A 12,064-nucleotide genomic window follows, 5' to 3' on the forward strand; every position below is an offset into this window, starting at 1 on the left:
CATTGCTTGGGTCACTCGTCGAATGCCCTGCTGTGGCCGTCCTCCTGCCGCCTGAATGAAAATCCACCCCAATGCCCGCTCTCCTCCTTCCAGCTTCATTTCCCTTCACGCAGTTCCTCCTCCCAACCCACTCTGTGTGCTCGTTTAGCTGTCACCATCTGTCCCCTCTCCAGAATATGAGATCCAGAGGAAGAGGGGCAGGTCTATAGCAGGTGTTCTCTGCTCAGTCCCCAGGGCCCAGGGTGGGTGCTCGGTGACACACGAGTACGTGTGTGCATATATGTGTTTGCTCGGCATACGTGCACCTGCTGTGTACGCGGGCTTGCTCAGCTCTGGCAGCCAGCTTTCTGGTCTTGTGACCAGAATTTCCTGGAGACTTTCTCACGGTCACATAACCTGCCTGGAACTGAGCCCCCAGCCCCTGGGCGTGTCCTCCCCGGGAGCAGTCAGGTGGCATAGGCTCTGAGGGTGTTCCTGGGGTGCCCGGCCTTTGTGCAAAGGCCAGGAGCCCAAATGTGGGTTCTGTGATACTTCCCTTGGCCGCTGAAATGCCTTGCACCTTCCCAGACCTCCGTGGAGGAGCAGACAGGTAAGTCTGCTAATGAGTTCTGCTCCAAACAAGCGAGTCACAGAGCAAATCACAACGCCTGCCTGGAGGAAGAGGCAGAGCAATCATATGTGTGTGAGAAAAGGAGACGGCGTGTGGGATCACAGGAAGTACTCCTGCTGGTAGCTTCTCGACACCCAATAAACGGGTGACATTGACAAGTCTAGGTAGAACCTTAAGCTGAACCAGGTCCAAGAGTGACATTAATTAGGGCTGAGTTTGCGTACACAGAAAAATTTTCACTAGGGTGACTGAGCCAACAAGGGCTACAGAAGTGGAAGAAACAAAGGGTATGAGGCATGCAGAGTAATCGGGCAGATAGCCGGGACCATGATGAAAAATAGGAGGGCTGATAAGGCGGGTATTAGAGGACCAAGTAACACTGAAATAGACACAGGTTTTCAGAGACGCTCAACCATTTCCAAAAAGGTCTTCCACCCGACACAGGGGTCACTGAGGGACGAGGCTGAGACGATTCTGAATGGTATCCCACAGGCTAAAGGGAAAGGCAGAGGCGGGAGCAGTCCACGCACAGGCCAGGCCCTGCACACAGGGGGCAGTGGCCCCAGGCCTCCCTGGCTGGCCGGGCTGCTGGTGAGGTTTTGGGGGCCCTGAGCAGAGGCAGAGTTCCAACGATTCCCCCTGAGCCTGTACTGTGTGCACGAATGTTCAGCAGCTGAAGATGCAACAATTACAAACGGTTCTGCAGGTTTTCAGGGAGGTGGCCCAAACCACAGGGACCACCAGGTCCGGGCAGAGGCCTGAGGAGGGTGTGCTTCACGTTCCCACAGGGGCCTGTTCATCTGTGGGTTGCCGGCCGACACAGATCTACTTGTCAGACGCTTTGTCCCCGTTACGCCAAGGTTAGGGCAGGCGGGGGATGGACCCGTGGCCAGGTGTGGGCGCCGCGGGCCTCACGACCTGCCCTCCACACTCTGAATGCCAGCCCACAAGCATGCCCACTTCTGGACAGAGGTGGTTCCTGCCAAATGAGAGCCGTGACCCTAGAGAGGTCTGTGCAGTAGGTCATCGTAGTGTTTGGCCTGTGACATGAGGCTCAGGTACAAAAGTCTGCGGTTTCCTTTCATTTGAATTTAAAGGCATGGATTGTTCACCTGCTTGGGCCATTGTCACGGACTGAAGGTCTGTGTCCCCCCAGACCCATATGTTGGACCCTAACCCCCCGTGTGACACTGTCAGAAGGTGAGGCCCCCATCATGGGATTCGGGCCCTTATAGAGCAGACCCCAGGGAGCCCCAGCCCTTCCACCACGTGAGGCCTCAGCGAGGAGGCAGCCGGCTAGAAGCAGGTCCTCACCAGACACGGAATCTGCTGTCCCCTTGACTTGGGACGTCCAGCCCCGAAGTGTGAGAAGTCAATGTCTGTTGTTTATAAGCTCCCCAGTCTGTGGTATTTTGTTATGGCCGCCTGAACCCACCAAGGCGCCCATCCAGTGAGAATTCAGAGCTTGGGTAAGAGGGTGGCATGGCCACAGCCCCTGCCTCAGTGATGATACTGCAGTTCGTTCGTTCATTCATTCATTCATTCATTCATTCATTCATTCGCTGTCTCCATAAATCTCTATGGGTCCCGTTTTTGCATCAATAAGAGCTAGTTGTTGTAGGTTGGTTATGGTCTTGTACGACTCTGTCATTGGTCTCAACACAACCTTCTTTCCCAGCCGCGGGGCCTCAGGGCCCACCCTGGTGGCTGGAGAGGGCCATCGGCCTCGGTCGGTGTCCTGCTGGCAGGTGCCGGGGCCTCGTTCTCTCTCCAGAATGTGTGTGCTTCCAGGAAAGGGGAAATAGAGAGTGGACATTCTAGAGAAGTTCGTTTTTAGCTCTTAAATTTATTTAGTTATCAAATACGCACCCATCACTAAAATCTCTTTGGAGGGTTTTCAGAAATTAAAGAATTACATCTAAAAATACTGACCTTGGTGCCCAGTGTGCGTGGGTAATTCCCAGCCCCAGTGACATCGAGACAAAGATGGGACATATCTGTGACTGCTCAGAGGGCTGGGGACCCAGGAAGAGGCTACTGTCTCTCCCTCTTGAGCCCAAAATTGTCCTGAGGGGAGGGTGACTGTGATTGTGCCAGATGAACGGGGCAGCCGGGAATTTCAGATCCAGTCTTTCCCCCATTTTGTCATTCATTCATTCATTCATTCATTCATTCATTCATTCATTCATTCATTCAGTATCTGGGCCCTCTCCCTGCATACACAGAGGTCAGGGCAAACCTCAAGTCTGGGCAGAGCCCTGAAACCTAGGGTGGCATTGCCTGGGAGCCAGGTGACAGGTCGTGGCCTCTCAGCCATTAGTGGGAAGGTCCTGCCGTCCTGTCCGTCCAGCCAGTCCCGCCCCTCCGCCCCTTCCCAGGTGTGCCAGGTGTGCTGGCAGGGTGCTTGGATGACGGCCCTTGGCCTCCCTTCCTGCCTTAGAGTCAGCAGGGCACTGGCTCACCTTGACGGTGCAGAGTTTTCAGGTTTTAGGAGCCGTGACGGCACAGTATTGGGGGGTCCCAGGAAACGGGCACCATGTCCAGAGCCCAGGAGTCCTGATGCATCCTCTGGCGGGGTGTGGGGTGGGTGCTGGTGGGCGTAGGACTGCTCCCCAGAGAGAGGGAAGAAGAGGACATGCTTTTCCTGGTGTCTGTAGTTATTGATGTGATCCTGGAAGTGTGTGTGTGTGTGTGTGTGCGCGCGCACAGGTCCACGTGTGTGTGCTCAGTGCCATCTGAGCCCCTCTTCATATCCCCACCTCCCCGCACTGCCATCACCCTCGGTGGCCTCTGCAGGGTCCATCCCAGGCCTGCAACTGCCGTCTCGCTGGTATTTTTCTTAACATTCACCCTCCCAACTCTTTCCCTCCCAACTCTTGTCGGCCCTGACACATTATTCCCAGGACGTCCCCACTCCCACCTGTGTGGACGTGGCATCCTTACATCACTTCGTTCAAGTAGAAAAGTCAGAAGGTGCATCTGCTCCTTACAGGGACCAACACGACATCAGCTTTGGTCCCACCCCCAGGCCCTCAGGCCGCACCCCAACCCGATCCTCATGGGACCCCTCTCCACGCCCCCCTCCCAGAGGCTGCTTTGACCCTCACGCATCTCCGTATTGAAAGGGAATTTAGGCATGTTTCACACAAGAATCTCTTTTAGTTGTCAGCAGACAGAAGGCCCTGTAGATAATATCTTCTAAAAAATTCACTAATTATGTATTGAGTTGCTACCAACCACAGAGAAAATATGCATATTAAAGCATCCTAATCACATAATAAGCACTCGCTGTCAATTGCATTTTGCCACCAGGTCCTCTCTGTCCCCTTTACCAAACAAAATTTCAAAAACAATTACCACAAACACTAAAATAAATCAAGCACCAAGTATCAGGTTAATATGAAATTAGGGGTTTGTTTTGAGCACATGGATGGGCTTCAATTTAAACGTCACGGTCCTAGTTGCCTGCGGCTCATGGCATTACAGGGGACGGTGACATCCAGGTGGCTGCAGCCACCTCAGAAGGGCCAGTGGCAAAGGACTTCAGGGAAGCTTCCGGAATAACCTGTCGGGCTTGAGTCCACCAAGGTGCGGGGTAATTGGGGTGAGTTCCGTGACCCTGAGTCCCGGCGTCCTCACGGGGAAGACAAACTACGTACTCGAGAGGCTTGTTGTGAAAACTGTGTGTTACCCCACATCCACCTTCTCCTTCCAGATTTCACTCCAAACAAGCAGCCAAATAAAGGACGGGCGAAGAGCCCAGCACGGCCCATTCTCTCCTAGCTGGTGTCACGTGGGCCCGTCCTTGCCTGGGAGATGTGACAGGTGCCCCTGAGGCCTCAAGAGAAGCTCTCAGAGGAAGCAGCCTGGTCGGTCAGCTCCTTGGGGCCCTGTCCTTCCCGCTCTCCCGCCTGGAAGGACGACGTGGTGCTGGAGGAGCAGCCGCCCTCTTGTGTCCCCAAGTGTCCCCAAGGCGCCGAGGACGCTGAGCAGGAGGAAAGGAGACGCTGCCCCAGGCCCCCCGTGGAGCGGCCGCCATTCTGGAACTGCTTCTTCCCCAGCCGTCTCGGGACCTGAGGAGATTCGACACATGTTTTCTCCCAGTGTTAGCTGGTCTCATTGTGGGGACAGAGCCCCAGAGAGCAGTTTCCAGGCTCTCGGCCTCACGTGGAAAGGTGCTGGCTCGGGTAGTAGATGGTCATCAGCTGTGACTGGGTGGCCGTCAGCTGTAACCAGTTAGCCATTGGCCACTGTTAGAACTGCCGTGGCTACGCTAGCAAGCGTGGATTGCAGTTAGCAAGGGGTTTCTTTGTTGGCAGAGAAGTGGACGGCAGGTTGCAGATCGTGTGATTCCTGCTTCCTGTATCTCCAACCCAGCTGCCAGCGAGACTATAGTGGTGTGACTCCCCCATCCATGGCTCCGTGAGTGTTCCTTTTTGGCCTCACCGTGTCCTGCGTCCTTGTGTGGGGAGCGGGAGCTGAGACCCCGCATGACACCCTGCATGACACCTTCACACCGTGTTGTTTGTCTCTCGAGTTCCGCTCAAGGACGCTGAGACGTCGTGTTATTACTTTCCATGTTTGCATGGCATTGGAAAGATAGTGTCCCTTATCAGACTCAGTCCAGAGTAACTGCAGAGCAGGAGCCAGGGTGCGACGGCTGGAGGGCCCGCTCCCCTCATCCCTGCTGCTCGGGGAGGCAGGACAGGCCCACACAGCACAGGCGTCTACCTGCTGGGAGCTCCCCCACCCCCTGTTTTCACTCTCATGTTACTCAGGCTTTGGTCACACACCCGCTCGGAACCTCCCAGGACACTTCCTCACGTGGCATCTCGTGGTCCCCTCCCACATGTGGCTGCCTTTCTGTCACTGCCATCAGTCACCCTGACCTGGGTTTACTGGCCACAGGCACTCAGCGCCTCTGTCCTGCCCTGGGCTGGGCCGGGTGCCCACACTTAGCTGTTCCTCAGTGAATATCGCAGAGTAAGTGGAGTCAATGAACGAACAAACGAATGAGCCAGTGAAAAGGGCGGCTTCCACGGACTCCCTGGTCTCAGCTGCACCGTGCTCCCCGCTGTCCAGTGCGCAGCTCCCCTCAAGGCTCGCAGACGTCGTGGGTCGTCCATGCCCTTGGGGTCATGTGTGCCCCGCCCGTGACGGTTGCTGGAGGCCCCAGAGGCCCTGGGGGCGCAGTGTCTGTGTCCACCGCCCGCGGCCTCTCCCTCACCTGCTGTGTTCTGCCACGTGACACTGCGAGTCCCTGACACCTGACAGCGGCCAGCACCTGGCCGCGGCTCTTGTTGAATGCGTGGATGAGTCAGTGATAAACCAATGAGAAAAGTTAAAATCAAATTTCGAATTGCTTAAAATCCAAAATAGAACAGTTTGTTTTTGTTTTTGAAAGACTCCAACAGCCACGTTCTGTGTGCAGGAAGCCAGGACCAGAAAAATAATAAATAAACAGGTAAACCTGTGCTTTGATTCCTCTGCCCGGAGGCACTTAGCTGAGGCCCAGGGCCCTGCTGCCTCTGCTAATTAGCTGCCGTGCACCTGCCAGGAGCTGTCTGTGCAGCACGAGGCCGGGTCTGCTGCCGGCCCAGGTCCTGTTCTCCTCCACGGGGCATATGTGGCCTCGTCACCCGGACTGTGCCCACGCCAGGGGCAGGGTCTGCTTCCAGCTAGGGTCTCCCATCTCTTCCCAAGGGGGAAACGGTTCAAGGAACCCACGTCCACAACAACAGGGTCCAGAGGGCGGGGCTCTGAGTGGCAGTGCCCGTGCAGCAGACGGTGCCCGACTGATGGTCCCAGAGGGAAAGCTCACGTGCCCAATAGCTCTCTGCACTCAACACGCCAGGGCCACCGGCTTCCAGCCTCAGGTGCCTTAGATGCAGCACGTGTGTGAAGGTGTGTGTCTGTGTGTCTGCGTGTCTGCCTGTGTCTGCATGTGTATCTGTGTGTGTGTTTTTGTGTAAATGTGTGTGAGGGTGTGTGTCAATGTGTCTGTACGTGTATATGTGTGTGTACATGTATGTGCACACACCACATCAACTGAATCTTCCCAGAGCTGAGGCTAAGGTGCCCCGTGTCTGCTGTGTAGAGCGCAGCTGGTGTAACCAGAGGGCTGGAGCCTCAGTGAAGGTTATAATAAAGCCACCCAGGGTTGTGGACGAGCAGGTGTCAGAACAGGGTACAATCAAGAACCCCAACTGCACTAAGCCTTGGGGGCACCGGGAAGCCCCACCCCGGTCACGGTCCCCACAGGTAGAGACCAGCGTCCTAGGAGGTGGCAGGAATGACTGCGAGTTCCAAAGGGGCCTCCACTGAATATGTGTATATGTGTGTGAGGGTGTGTGTCACACCCTTGTCCTGGGTCCCTGCGCTGGACAAGACGTCGCCCAGTGTGGGGCCCGCTCCCCTGGAAAGGCTGGCAAAGTAAGCTCACCTCCAGCCTGTGAGCACATCAGGTCCTTTGGACAAAGCACTGGCCCCAGAGCCCAGGCTGGAGGCCCCAGAGGGGACCTGGGCCCACTCGGCTGCCTCGTGTCCCTTCAAAGTAAGAGTGAGACCCCCAAACGGGTCTCAGTGATGGCTGCCCAGTGTGGGTAACGTCACAGCCACCCCGTCACCTGCCGTCTACGCGAGCACACAGGGCACTGGATGGCATCCGCACAGACCCTGCCGGTGGGTGGGCAGCAGGCCCATGTCACGTCCGGACGGACCCAGACAGGCAGGCTGACTTCCCCCGCCTGGAGCTGCAGACACAGCCCAGACTCAGACCGCAGCTCGTCCCCACCAACTAGGGTGCAGGGAAGTGGGGACCCTGTCGCTGACCACTTAACCAGGACACCTGTGGCTGCGTCCAAGGGCCATTTGAAACTGCAGTAACAAACATGTAAAACAAGGAATTGTCGGAGTAGAGAAACACAATTCAAAATGAAGAAATTCCAAGGATAAGCCAGCGTCCGCTGGATTCCCTGGGCCTCAGACACGAACTTTTGCTCCCCACCTGCCGTCATCACAATTGTATGTTCTGGGGCCAGAGATGGACAGAGACTGAAGGCCAGTGGCCTCTGGTCCTGACATTTCCATGGAGGTTCTCCATGGAGCGGGGTGGGGGGGTGGGGGGCTTCCTGCATGGTCAGCGTTGGGGAGCGGCCTGGTGGGGGGGACACGTCTGGCTGTGTGCTCAGCCTTGTCCCCCCCTCGCAATGGCTGGGGGCAGCCGCTGGCGTAGGCAGCCCAGAGCATGGATTCCTTCCACACGAGACTTTGGGGGAGGCACGTGCAGCTCCAGGCTGTGGCCTGGAAGGTGGAAGCGAGGCTGGATGGAGGCACAGCCAGGAGTGTCGAGAACACACTGGGTTAGTCACGAGGACCAGCCCTCCCTGCACGTGGTGACAGGACACTCAGATCCGGGCGTGTTTGTGAGGTCCTGGGACAGGGCCCAGGGGAATTCTGTGGGGCTCACACAATCCAGGGGTCTTGGGACGGGCCTCTGCCCTTTAGCTTTTGGGGCCCCTCATCTGAGGCACTCACATTGCTCCCCAATCCTTCCCCCTCCTGCGGTGCCCCCCATCATGGCCTCCCACCCCCCCGGGTTGGACAGAGGCACCCTGGCCACAGGCCCCAAGGCCTTGGGTCCAAGCGTTGGGCAGGTGGGGGCGCCCCCTCCCCAGGGCCGGCCCCTGAGGTGCAGAGGCACGAGCACAGGGGCTCCCCCAGCCCCGAGCAGCCACCGCCCAGCACCCTCCCCCCAAACGCAAAGCCTCAGTCCCATGCATGGCCCTGGCCCCCCCGGAAGAGCCCAAACCTGGGTTTAGGGGAGACGCAGGACTCCCAGCCTCATAGGAACAGCACGGCCCTAACATGTAGGAAAGGGGCGCCTCCGTTTTCTCCTGGTTGGTGCAGAGCAGGGGCTCCACGTTGCCCACCCCCCTGGAAATGGGAGCCGCTCGCTGAGTGTCTGCCTGGAAACGCTGCACACGTCTCTGACTGGGGCGGGGGGGGGGGGGGCATCCACAGTCCTGAGGCGCTGGCCCCGCGCCCTTTGCCATGTGCTCTGGGAAGACACCAGGGGCTCCCGGGTACCCAGCCCTCCGCACGCATCTTCCAGGCTGTCCTATGCCAGCAGGTACCCTGTCCTGCCTTCATGCCACACGGGGACTTCATTACCTGTTGCATTTCATTCCACGAAATTTCAGTCTGCTAGATAAATGTAACTTACTGAATGCATGTGATTGAACTTTTCTGTTCTTACAATATTTGTCACAAACTAAATTTACAAATCAGAGTCAAGCAGCCCTTGGTTTCAGAAAGTGAAGACACACACCGGCGTGGCCGCCTGACCCCCCCCCCCCAGGCTGAGGGCTCAGAGGGACACATGCCCCGTGCTGCTCACTCGGGTGCCGTGTTTCTGATCTGAATTAATGAAACTCAATGCCATGAACCCCGAGACATTCCCTCAGCTCCAGGGTGTCCCCACATGGAAATCTGGAGTGATTTACAGGAAAGCGTGTGGTTCTCAGAACAGCAAGGGTGACACTGCGTTTGTTCAGTTGCTCTGTATAAACAAGGCCAGCGCCCTTTTGTGGGGGCCCGTCCCCACGATGGGGAGAGATGCTCAGGGTGATGATGGAGCTGCCGAACCCCCTGTGAGCACCTCCCTCGCCCTCAGGGAGGCCTGACATCCTGAAGTTGGTGCAGGGCTCCCCGCGTGGCTCTAAGTTTTCTCCGCCAATATGTATGTGTGCGCACAGAATAAGTCTTCTGCTCAGGAGGGTGATATTCTGCACACGCTGTGTGTCGCCGTGCACAGCTCTTTTCCTCCTACTCGTGTGGTGCACTGTCTTCGAGATTCGTTGTCACCAATGCTCGCGGACCCAGATCATTGTGAGCAAGTGACACAGTTACTTGCCCCACAGCCTGTCCCCTTCCTCCGGGCCCTGCAAAGCCCCTCTGCCCAGAGGCAGGGCCGGCTCCGTTCTCACTGGGGTCAAGGATGCAGGACCTGTCACACGCTGACATCTCGTTACGTCCCCAGCTCTTCTGATGACGGGGAGGCCGGTCACCTCCCTGCAGTTTCACAGTTGCCTCTGCTTCTGTGAGCAGGCTGTCCGTGCCCTCTGCTTACTTTTCTTGGGTCATTTATTTCTCATTGATTTGAATGTGTTCTTTTTATATTTTGGGTGTAGTCTTTGTTGTGACTCAATTCTCATGACATCTGTCCCTTCCCTTGGTTCCTGACATTTGTCATTCTGCGTTACTTTTACTTTTAAATGCTGGATCTTTATTTCCTAAGGAAAAATACCTGTTCACCCACTTTGTGAACAGGCAGACATTTTCCTTGTGTTGATACTTTGTTTCTTCTCGGTGATGTTGTTTCTTACTTTCTGTTTGGTATTTCTTTTCTTTCCCACACTATTCAAGTTTGATGTGGTCCTTGCCCTGGCGGGACTGCCTCGCAGCCTGGGTCTGACCCACCTGTTTCTTGCTGTCTGCTTCTCGCTGTTGACGGCCTGAATGCAACCACCTCGTGCCCTCTGTCTTGGGGACAAGGGGAGATGTAGCATGCTTTTATGTCCCACCTCTGCGTCACTTCTCAGCTTTGTCACAAGAGTCTGTGATTGCAGAGGAATTGTTCACATTCAAAGGGCCGTTCTCTAGAGTCTGGAACCCAGCGCCTCCCGGCTCACGGATAACTTCACACACAGACAGCCCAACCGTGTGCAGGAAACGCCAACCATTTATTCAGCTTGATTACATGCAGGTGCCTGGCAAGACGAGGATTTATTGGATTTTAACTGTCAGTTAAAATAGAGAGTATTGAACTTTCTATTTTGGTGCCTTTTCTGAACAAGGTCAATACCGAGACGTCTGTCACCTGTCACCCCTGAGCTGATATTCATAATCCAGACAATTCTCTGCCTGTCAGGAGAGCAAAGGAGACACGTCCCCACTACATTCCCAACAACAGGGGACAGGATGGCCGCCCTGGACCTCCAGGGACATCAGGCAGGACACGGGCTCCCACAGCTGGTCTGTCCTGCCCTGGAGCTGCCCTGGGACCCCGGGCCCTTCCTGAGGAGCAGCAGGTATGTGCCAACGCCCCTCCTGCCCCAGAGCCTCTGCTCCGCTGAGCTGTCACACCAGGGGCACGTGCAGGCTGTAGCCAGACAGAGGTGAGTGTGAGGTGTGAGGGCTGCCCTGCCTCCATCCTCGCCGCGGACCCCATGGCACCGGTTTCCTCATATGTGATGTGGGAATTATAATGATAATAATAAACACAGCAATGTGCTTAAAAAGTGCTGGCCTTTCTCTCAACGTCTACCTGGGTGCTTCGGCATCTGAGAAGGCTTCCAGGAGGAGGTGTCTTGTGGGGAGCCATGGTTACAGGAAACTCTGAGCTTTGCAGAATGGCTCGGTTTATGCTACCTGTTTCCTCCCCCTGAGGCAATTGTCTCTGCCTGCACCTGGGGGGATCTTGAGCTTGTAAGCTGCTGAGGAATTTGGTGGGAGCGGCCCATTCCCGGACACAGAAGGCTGATGCCTATCAGGGCAATTGATAAGATAATTACTTGTGAGAGTTTCGGTGAATGTTGTATCCTCTATGTGAAAGCTAAAGAATTTACATTTGTCATGTTAATACATACTTGCACGTGCTCAAACTGCTTATATGGGTGCAGTAAAATAAACTTAGTGTCTTCAGGATCACTGAAGTCCGCAATTGCCATCATATGTGAGAGTGTCTTTTATTCATTCCCACTCCCCCATTCGGGAACCCATCGACTCGTGGCGGCTGGCCCGTCACAGTGTCTGAGTGCACCTGTGTGGGGTTCAGACAGAGAAGATGGGCAGAGAGCAAAGGCAGGTGTGACCAGGGCTGTTCGAGGTACTTAGTGGCTGGCCATCGGATTGGGCACAGAGGACGTTGTCATTCAGGGGCCTCAGAGGGTGGGTCCGCATGAGGAGGCACAGGAAGGACAGGTCAGGGTGTCATTTTGCAGGTGAAGTTTTAGTCTGGAAACAAGAGCCTCCCTGAGTGTTTCTGAATCCCAGAGCAGGTGGACAGTGGCCTGGGCCCCCTGAGACCCTCCCCAGGGCCTCGAGGTAGGCAGCTGTGTCGTCTCTGTGCCCCAGGCCCCAGGCCCCAGGCCCCCGAACCGCTCCATACACGGTGGCCTGTCACCCACTCTCCCTCCTCACCAGCTGTCTCTCGGCCCGGAAGCCAGGAGAAAGTCTTCAAAGGAGCTGAGTGGGCGAAACGCACATGTCCACTCTGTCATCAGGGCAGGTGACCTTGTGCAGAGTGTGACATTAGAAATCACTGTTAGTGTCTCACCACTTAGGAGGGGTGCTGCCTGCTTACTCCTGGGCTGACAAAGGCTGTGGTGACAGGGCAGAGGGCAGCCCTGCTCTGCCCCTGCGTGCCCTCCATCCAGGCACCAGGGCAGGGAG

Source organism: Rhinolophus sinicus, chromosome 1 (assembly GCF_057876585.1).
Source record: "Rhinolophus sinicus isolate RSI-liver-muscle chromosome 1, RSI-T2T, whole genome shotgun sequence".
NCBI lineage: Eukaryota > Metazoa > Chordata > Mammalia > Chiroptera > Rhinolophidae > Rhinolophus > Rhinolophus sinicus.